At 42.4% G+C, this 10,358-nt stretch overlaps 1 protein-coding gene across 4 annotated transcripts in view; it reads right to left on the reverse strand.

Moving 5' to 3' along the window:
* Positions 1-10,358, reverse strand: part of FGF12 (fibroblast growth factor 12) — a 230,333-nt gene that overhangs the window by 35,142 nt on the left and 184,833 nt on the right. The window lies entirely within an intron of this gene.

Genomic DNA, 10,358 nt, shown 5'->3' on the forward strand with positions numbered 1-10,358 from the left:
TTCCCAGTGCTTCAAACCCTCTCCTCTGCCTCTGCCTCGGAGTTGCACTGGGGCTTTGCAAGGTGGATCTTCCCTCCCTTTTCAGTCTTTCCATCTGCTGGTGAGAACAGGCCAAGGGGCAGCTCCCCAGATGTGCTCACCAGTTTGGAGACAGCAGGGCTCCACTAACTTGGCAAGGAGGGAGGTCGCATCTGGCAAGCCTCACCCGTTCACCCACCCTCCCGTCCCCATCCCCATCCCAGCCAGCCCTGCCTGCTTGAGAAGGGGGTTGTACAACTGACTTTGGGATCTCCAGAGTACATACACATCTCATTTACACAGGCTCTTTTTCAGTAGAGCTAATGAATGACAGCATTGCCTAAAAAAATCCCAAAGCTTAAAAGAAACTTCTTCCACTGAAAAGTGCTTCATCAAAATCAAAATACCTGCACAGAGTTCCAACGGGAGGTCTGAGGTGGAAGTCTGTGCCTCTATGCCCTCCCAGGGTTTGGGTGCTCCAACAGAGCATGGGCACCCCGATCTCATCTGCTAGCCCCAAACTATTCCCAAGCTCTCATGCTTGTGTGGCACTGAGAGCTCTGTGAAACAGAATGATTTTCCACCTGCCCCTTATAGCTTTGCTCACTGAAGTCTGGAAAGCAGCTCGGTGACAGGCAGGAAGAGCCCACACAAGATTTTGGATAGCAGAGATGCCCTAGGCAAAGACTTAACCTGACCTACTGCCTGGAAGATGAGGCAAGAAAAACAGAGATTAAACCAGTCCTGACCATAAGAGTAACCACTGGACATCAGTTAGTCCCAAAGAAACATCCTCATCTTCAACACAACCTGTTAGATAAGAAGATATTTTTGATTACTTTTCCTTATTCTTTTTTCCACCTAGAAAATAGCTGCTGGGAATACCTATTAAGAGGTTTTCCCAGTACAAAATATACCAGTTTTACTTATGCTTTCATGTTCTACTCATACACCTGTCAGCAATAGGTAATGGATGGTGTCCTGTTCACTGACAGGGCAGAGTACCAGGATTCAAAATATGGGTGATATAGCATAGATGAAGCAGTAATTTCCCTCTAGCTGTATAAGGTGGGTTGAGAGTTAATTCATTCACAATTCATAAGGTTGTTTGCAGTGCCTCAGTACATTCAGCTATTTTAGTATTAGGGGTTAATATGTATTTTAACAACATAAGGCTAGCAATACTTTTATTAACTAAACTATTAGCATCATTTCGGTCCACATATATGTAGTTTAGCTGTATTGCTAGAAAATTCTGGGCATTAGCATTTATGACTCACAGGAGCTCAGTTCTATTCCCTCGCACGTACCTGTCCTTGTTTCTCCTCTCAAATTTATCCTGAATGGAACCATTTTCATCAACTACAGACAAGGAAATCAATGTCATAGTACGTGTGTGAATGACGACTGAAGAATTACATATTTTATGAACAGAAGAGGTAGGCAAGTGGATTCTCTAATGGATATATTCTTCTAGACAAAGGATCTGTCTGTGTTTGGAACACCCTGTTTAGGAGAGAACCAGAGCCACTAAATGATATTCGGTCAAAATGTTCTGAGCTTTGGTTTGCATTTATATAAAAATATCATTTCTTTATGCAAAGTTTGAACATGATGTCTCATTTCTATCCTCTGCAGTCATAAAATTAACACTGTTATTGTGGCCTTTGGCATTTCCTATTACATCCTTTAAGTCTGATCTTTTTCAAGGAGCATTTTGTGGGACTCAGGGTAGATATTCTGTGAATCTGTATCTAATAAAAGTCAATGACATAGTTATTTGTAATTGTAGAAGAGCAGACATGAGAAACATGGTGTATAGCCTTCCTCCTCCTTTGTTCCTAGGACACTTTGATGCCTCATCAGAAGTGATACTGTAGCACCTGTCTGTATTCCCAACTTTGAGATAACCCACCCTCCTGTTTCTAGATGTCTTACTCATTTTTACCTGGCTGAATCACTACAGTGGTTAGTGGGCAATTCATAGCCTCCATCAACCACAGGAGTTGTAGGCCAGGTCAGGAGATCACAAGGGAGACCAGCTGACTCCTCTTAGATTTGTGGTTATGGTTCTTGACAATTTTACATATGCCAATTTATCTTGACATGGAACACCAACACTCATGTGCAGATATGTGTAGATCCACCACAGAGCAGCAAGGCCTCTAGAAGAATGGGGACAGAAATCAAAACCTTTAATCAAGCTTAACAGGCAGCTTGATATAGAAAAACCTGCAGGACCCTTTTCTCAATGCAGGAAGAGCTAAAAAAAATTAAAAAATAATAAAAAAAAAAGAGATTATGGACTTCTGAGGGTTCTTCCATGCCCAGTCACTCTGAGGATCAAAGGCTGAGCTATATCCTCCCTCAGCAAGAAGAGGAACAATGTTCATGTCAGTGACGAATCAGCCTTAGTGCACATGAAAAGAGATATTGTTTTGTTTTGCTGAGCTTTACTATGTATGTATTGGGAGAAATCTTAACTCAGGATGAAAAACTATTGTTCTTGATGTACAACTGAATAACTATCTTTGGGTGTAAGACACTTTTCCTTATGTCTTTAAATTTGGATAATATAAAATTAACCCAGAGTGTGTCATGATTGGAAAATATTCTTGAAATGCATGATGAATCTAAATCAACATGGTCCATCTCAAAGTGTCAGAACTCCATTGGTGGCTGCAAGAGGGACCAATCACTGCACAGCTGGGCCAAAGTACTGCAGAAATCTGTGGGTCCAGCAACTGGGTCCATGTTCACATTCTACAAGCAAGGACTATACAAGCTCTGTACAGCAACAGCTCTGAAGAACCACGTCTCTCTCAGACTAGATCAATATCGCTATAATGGAACGGCAACTCCTTGAATGGCCTTTGCATTCTCCAGAATCTTAGTTTTCCTTTCTCCTCCCCCCATATATTTCAAATCCAGCAGCATGAACTGAGTACAACTGGATTCATGCAAGCCAGCTGCTTGAGTTCTGAAGGTGTTGAAGGGTACCCCAGTGAAATGCTATTTCCCATGTCTCAGACATTCAGGTGAAGCTCATATTGTAGGGAGAAGTGGGAGGGCTCTTGCTCTTCCCATGTGGAGCACTGTGCCAAAGACACAGTAGTCCCATGGGAGGCCTCCACACCACCATGCTGGGGGACAGAGATGGTGTGAAGTGCAAGTGCAGGCAGTTCCAGCATGGAGCAGAGAGAGCGGGATGACAGACAGTGTGGGTCCTTAGGAAGTCCATTTGGTGTACCTGGTAAGACAAGCTCCTTATGTCTCTTCATCTAAAAGTCCATAATAGTTTGAGCCGCTCCCTGTGCTCTGAATGTCTCCTCAAACAAGAGACTCTAAATCCAATGGATGTATCAAGCCTCAGGAAGAAAATCAAATCACCAATCATCCAAAGTTACTTCTTTTACCAACTCGAGGTCACCAAGGCTTTTTTCCCTTCCATTTTGTTCATTCACTTTAATGTTTTACATAAAATAATTCCCAATCTCACTGCATCTGACCAAGTGGGAGTTCTAAGCACTCTAAGACTTCTTTTTTAATCTCGTATTTTAAATAGGAAAGTAGTTTTAATGGAGAATTGGGATTCTCAGCTATCAGTGGATGAAAAGGAATGAAGCAACCAGAGGGGCTGGTAAGATGGCAAAGCAAGAAGCAAACACACATCCTATCCCAGAGGCTCAATCACTAGCACTAAGTACAGGGACTCCAGCAGCCCCTTCAGGGAGCAGTGAAAAGCCTCCTGAGACCTCTATGAAAATTACAGGAATTTATTTTCATTTAGGCAGTGGTATTAGCATGTACGACGTTTTACATGTGTTACAAAGAGACATGGGACCCAAGCCACAGTTTATCCTGCACCAAGGCAGGGAGGGGAGCTGGCTGCCCTCCAGACTCAGCAAGATGGACCGATGAGGTGGTTTAGGCTCTTGCCAACACTTGCTGTACCCAAAAGGCATGGCCAGTCCACCACATCACGACACAGTCAGTGTCCTGCAGCTGGGACAGCACTTCACTCTGCCACTTGGTTTTACCCTGGAGGGGGACGGAACCCCGCGCTGATGAGACAAAGTTCTATTGCAACAGTTTTTGCAATAAAGAAAGGTAATGTAAAATAATGTGTAACTTTTGCAAACTGGTGAGTCACTTCACTGGTACTCCGCTTGGAAACTGAAGCCAGGTACTGTTCACAGGGTGATAAAAGCTTAACTGCAACAGTTTTATTGAGGCCAATCTCCAGGATGTTTCTATCTGCCTCCCTAGGCACCAGCAACAGCCACATCTAGGGAAGGCAACCTTGTTCCTCCAGAACAGTCAACATATTTTCCAGTGTTTTCTTCTCAGCCTTGACTGTAGGCTTTCAGTACACAAGCACGATCCCTTCCTGACATCATCTGACAAACAAATCTGCAGCTTTTTGCTGAAAGGACAAAGAAAACATTACAAGTTCCCTTTATGCTTGAATTTTCACAGGGAAAAAAAAAAAAAAAAAAAAGAATATTGAAATGAACGAGTATGAGCTGCTATGGAAGTAATCTCAAAGAGTATTCCAAACTGCATTGCTTAAACTTACATTTCCCTGACATGAAAACGCAGAAAAAACATTCAGCTAATTCTCCTTTCTGACAGCCTAATATTGATTTTAGACTAATCCTCTATATGTAAATGAAGTCATTAAAATCCCCCATTCTTTGCAATTAGACTTTTATTGTATTATTCTAATAAGCCAAGACTTTGAGATGAGGAGGAATAAAAGAAGATGGATAGGAAAGATGAAAGGGTTTATGCATGTTCTTGATGTTCCACTAAAGTATCTCAAACAAACTGAGGTACAATGAGATCCAACTATAAATCCTCAGCCGTGTCTCAAAGGAATCTGATCTGAATTAGTTTAAAAGCTCTTTTTCCATCCAGCAATTTTGCTTATACCTTTCTTTCACTTTACTCTTTAGCCTTAAGAAATATAAAATGTTGCACAAGATTTAGTCGCAATAATACTTAGGTTCCAGGGATGTGGTGGGACCAAATTTTGCCACTCTTTTGCTCTCCAGAAGAAACAAAATGGTGAGATATGTAACCACCAGAATAGAACACAGCATGGGGCTGCAGGGCCTCACATCTCAGGCTGTACAACCGTATACATGACAATGTGAGTGAACCACCAGTCTTGCTAGGAAAAGGTTTCTTTTTCTGGGAACATCTGGAATGTTCTTGGTTCAAAGTAGGACAAGATATGAATGTATTAACCAGTTCAAAAAACAAAAAAAACAAAAAAAATCAGGAAAGGGCGAAATGAAAGTGGAATCAGTCACAGCAGAAAAGACATTTTTCAATCAAATCATAATGCTATGACATATCAGTGCCAAAACAAGTTTTATGTTTCAATTAATCTAATTGAAAAATTATAACATCTTGTCAATTCGTCATTATCCCTCTGAAAAAGTCTAGTTCTATGAAAATCAGATTTACCAACTAGAAAATGTATTCAGTGAAACAGTGAAGTAGCTGCCTGCCTCACCTACTCTGACCTTTGGCTTATGCTGAGCATGGCTTCACATGGTATTGGTGCCTGTAACTTTCAGATAGTTCCAAATTTCATGAACTAGCTTAAACTTCTGCAGCATCTTTCATTGCAGCATGCCTCATAAATTATACACCCTTTAATGAAATGCATCCCTGCTGGATGAAGCATGACAGTAACACATACTATCATCTACAGTCTGGTTCCTTGTACATTCTCAGGTCATTTATATTTGAAGGTGAAATGCCAGCTAATCAGAAATATGTTGAACATTTATACAAGCTGGGACAAGAGAGCCGCTCTGTTTTAATCATACCCAGGATAATATGATTATATTCTGTGAATATGCTATGTTCTATTTGTGTTCCTTACTAAACCCAAGGCTGCCTGAAAAATGAATGGAACTTGTGTTAATATTGCACGACACAGTACATTAATGGCAGACAGAGAACAATTTCAGTCTATCCTATACAGACTGATTTGGAGATGAAGTTCTCAAAAGCCAGCCTGGCAAATACAACGTCCTTTTAGTGTGTATTGTAAAAGAGCAATAAATTACAAATGTCAATATGGATAGTAGAAATCAGAGCCTGTGGGGCAATCTTGTGCTGAATTAAAACAAGTATCTCCCTGACTACAGCTGAGGGAAATGGCAGTGGCATCATATTTCATTTTAATAGACTGCAGAGAGGTTTGCCTGGGGAGAAATCAAAGTGACTTGATTATCCCATCGTGTTAACTAACATCTTATCACATCCAGGCTCTGTCCCTAAACCAATTTAAAACCCTACTATAAGAAGCTTTCAAAAGGGAGGACTGGGTTAAAAGGCATTCAGAATAACCCCCCTGCTTTTACCCTTTATCTTGTGTTGTTACAGGTAAACGTCCAGGTAGTTTTAAGCTCTGTAGCAGAAAGACAACAGAGGAAAAGCACAAGAGTAAGAGATAATAGTGCAGGACCTGATGCCGGCAGCCTGAATTCAACAAACATTCTTGTTGTTTGGGATCCTGTGAGGGCCTGAGTGCAGAGTTCAACCAAGGCTCAGTCCCAAACCCTGCACCACCTTTGATTAAAGCCCTCCACCACCTTCTCCAACTGCCTTTTCTTTCCACCTTCTGAATTCCTTTGCCCTCCAGGTGCAATTGTAAACCTGGAGGAGAAGACGGATTTAAGCAACCTCTTGGCTGCTTCCCTACCTGCCCACTGCAAGGACAAACCACTCTGCCCAGTAGTTCTCAGGGGCTTGTGACTGAGATTCGTGACCTGCAGCGGTTTACGCACAGTTCCCAAACTGGTGCACAGCTGCACAGGCTGGGCTGGTTTCTCCAGTGGCTTGATGGATGGACCTTTGCAGCAGGAGGCAAAGAACTGCTCTGCTTCCTCTCTGCGTTCAGCTGGCCACCTGAAGCAGCCATCCACTGAGGAGCAGCTCACTGGGTCTTCAGCGGAACTCCCCACACCTTTGAGTTTTGATGCATTTGTACAGAAAAGCTCAAGGAAGTGTTTTGTGATTATGAGAAACAGTAAAAAAGGTATTGCTAAAAACAAATAGCCTTTCGCAAACAGTTTGAGAGGAGGAAAGGCAGCATAATGTCTTGTTTTGTCCAAAAGGGGGAAGAGAAATAATTGAAGGAAATAGAAAGTTTGACATTCACAGACACTGATATTTTTTCATTCCCTGCAATCTAAAACTCAAGAAATGTGTTTTTTTCTAACAAATTAACAACTTTACTTGTCTGTTTTCTCCCAAAAAATCTTCACTAAGATGACTTCTCCTTTTTCAGACAGCTCAGCTTCTTTTGCTGTCTACAGCAGTCAAGGCCAAACACATGGCTAGTCCTGTCTTTGAGGGAGACAGGACACAGGTGGTTCCTCCATGCTACATCCTCTCAGCTCATGTACAGAAAAGATAGGATCTGTGCCAACTTCCATCACCGTTTTTCTATACATCTATTTTGGTTCTTATGCAGCATCCATAACCATGACAACTGCCTGCCTGCCTAAACTATCAGACATATGCAGAAGCTGTCTGGTTTTCTAGGCAGCAATATTTCTAAAGGGGAGACCAGTCGAAGGAGAGCCTGGCCTGAACTCCCCAAATCATACTGCACAATTCAGCCCTTTTAATGAGGAGAGTGAATGAAAACAACTCTGCATTTCGCTCTAATGTTATCCCACTGAACAATGGTTCCCTGCGGCAAGAAGAAAGTAATAAGCTAATGTCACAGCAAAGTGCTTCCAACACTTTCATGCAGGCTCGGCTCAGCTTATCACTATGACCAGGATGACTCATGGAATCTCCTCCTTGTATAACATTTTGGAAAATATGAGAGCTGGCCAGGTCCAAGGTCTTTAACACTAATCAGAAAGAGAAGTACCCTATATTTGGTCTCATCCTGACCTCTAGCAGTGAGAGACCGCCTTAAAGCTCAAAGCACTTTCATAGTATCTTGCTACACATCACTGAGTAGTCCACAGGTCTTTCTTAGTTCAGATCATAAGCAGAAACTGGACTTGACAAATCTGCAGAAGAGTCTCAAACATTCTCCCTACAGCCCAGGGCAGTTCCCCAGCTGGTGAAAATTCACAAAGCCCCCTTTCTTTGTTAGAGTCATCCTCATTTCTCCACTTTCACATTTTTGGATGCATCCTGTGGGAACACAGAAACCAAACTCCTATTAAGTCAATGTTATCTGTAACAGGGCAGAGCAAGGGCAACAAAATAAACTGTCAAGAAACCAAGCAGGAGAAGGTGGGCATGACTAGGAGGCATATACTCCATTTGTTCCACACTTTTTCTCTTCCGTCTATTCAGCAAAGATAGGCTAAACTGACACACAGGCTCCAGGATTAATCTGTTCATTACACTACAGCAGGGGAGAGAGGTACACAAGGAGGAAATCTGCTGGGGATGGATATCTTGTTCTCCTAGTACTGACACTGGGAGAAGTTAGAAATTCTACCTTGCAAGCCTCAAACTGAATTGATAAATGGCCTGGAGTTGCTATCCTGGCCTTCTTGATTAGATTTGTTGGCACAGCCTGGGCTGTCAGGGAGGGCACTTTAGAAAATGGGATGGCGATCCATCAGTTTGGCACTGCCACAAATCTCACTCAAATCCGAGCTGCAACATAGAAACGTGGGACAGGTGACGAGGCTGAGGTGCGACACAGCGCTGGGGACTACCCACAGCACGGGTTTTGCTATGCTTGCATCTTAGGAGTAACAAGCTGTTTTCCACTTTGTTATTACGCTCATATAAACCTTAGAAATACTGAAGTAGAACCACAGCCTTAAGTGCCAGGCTACTAGTGTTTTGCACTCTCTTAGGTCCCATTTATCTAATGGTGTTCATCCGTGCAGTGTTGATGCCTCAGAATTACATTGCATTACTGAATTTTGCTGTTGTAGGTGAAACTATTATTAAGCTTGTCTGACAAATCCCATGATAACCCCCTGTTTTCAGACGCTTATAACTTTGCCAATTTTTAACCATTTGACAACTTCAACTATTTCAAGATGAATTCACCTGGCAACTTTCAGCCATGACAGGTCATACACTGCCAGGAAAAAAAAAGTAAGAAAAAATATATTAATTCTGATGAAGTTTTCTTGCAGAAACATCCCTCATCCTCATCCTTTGGAGTAAAGAATATTCACCCAAGCTTTAGCTAAGCTGATGATCTGTGAAAATGAGCAGTTCACACATGAGTACAGGGGAGATGTGCTATAGTTCAAGAGCTGTTATTTCCTACTGATTCTGTCCAAACTGAATGCATTCCAGTGAACAAATTCCTGGCAATTTCAACTCTGGATGGCTACAGGCTGTGCCAGGACTGCTCTGAATTGACAGCAGAGAGATTTCTTTTCATATAACTTCTCTGCTGGATCCTGACAAAATGGAGGAGTTGGCCAATTTGAATACAAATGAGAGAAAGTTGGACCAGCAACCAGAAAGAGAGACAAAGGGAAATGTGTGAAAAGGAGGAAGGCAAGAGGTAAACTGGGACTGACTAGGCAGAAAGCAATAAAGGGACCTACTGAGATTATCCAGTTTCAGAGGGTAAGATGAAGGAAGAATTAGTACACAGACAGCTAGGAAGAAAGAAACCAGACCAGGAAGAAAGCAGAGCTGGGTTGGAAGGGAAGACCACTGTCTCTCTCAGTCCAATCACTGATGCTTTCTATGAACTGGAACACCTCCCCCAGGAGACACCAGAACAGCCCAGCCTCAGTACACCATACTGCCTGGTAGTTACAGCACTCCACTGCAAGTCCCAATGCCGTTGTTCAAAACACTGATCCACTGGATATTTACTTACACAAAGTGGAAGAGTGCAACCGAAGTACTGGGTCCAGCACTCCTAACTGGTGATGTTTCACATCATCTGCTTGGAGATGTAAGCCTCGATGCTCTCAGTAGAATTGGGTCTAGCTTACCCTGATAATGAGTTATCCAACAAGAAGTGAACACTGTCACATGCTTCTCCTCCAGTATATTGGTCTTAATCTAGTCTTGTAAAATCTTTTTCCATGTCAGGTAAACGAAGGGACACTGCCTGAATTCCCATAAATTCACAGAATGGCAACAGATATTGAGGAAGAGAGGGACACATTTTTTAAATTACTAACCATTCACCTTCAAGAATTACACCCAGCCCTTATAGAAGCTTCTGGGGAGGCAGACCACAATCCAAACATGGCTTGCCCCTCCCTGCAGGGGAGCTCATGACAAAGCCCATCACTCCTGCTCACAATTCAGGACAGTACCAACAGAACATCACCAGAAACAGCTTCCTCTGGCACAGCAAA

This window comes from Tyto alba, unplaced genomic scaffold, assembly GCF_018691265.1.
Source record: "Tyto alba isolate M040663 unplaced genomic scaffold, T.alba_DEE_v4.0 Super-Scaffold_10, whole genome shotgun sequence".
In the NCBI taxonomy this organism is placed as follows: domain Eukaryota; kingdom Metazoa; phylum Chordata; class Aves; order Strigiformes; family Tytonidae; genus Tyto; species Tyto alba.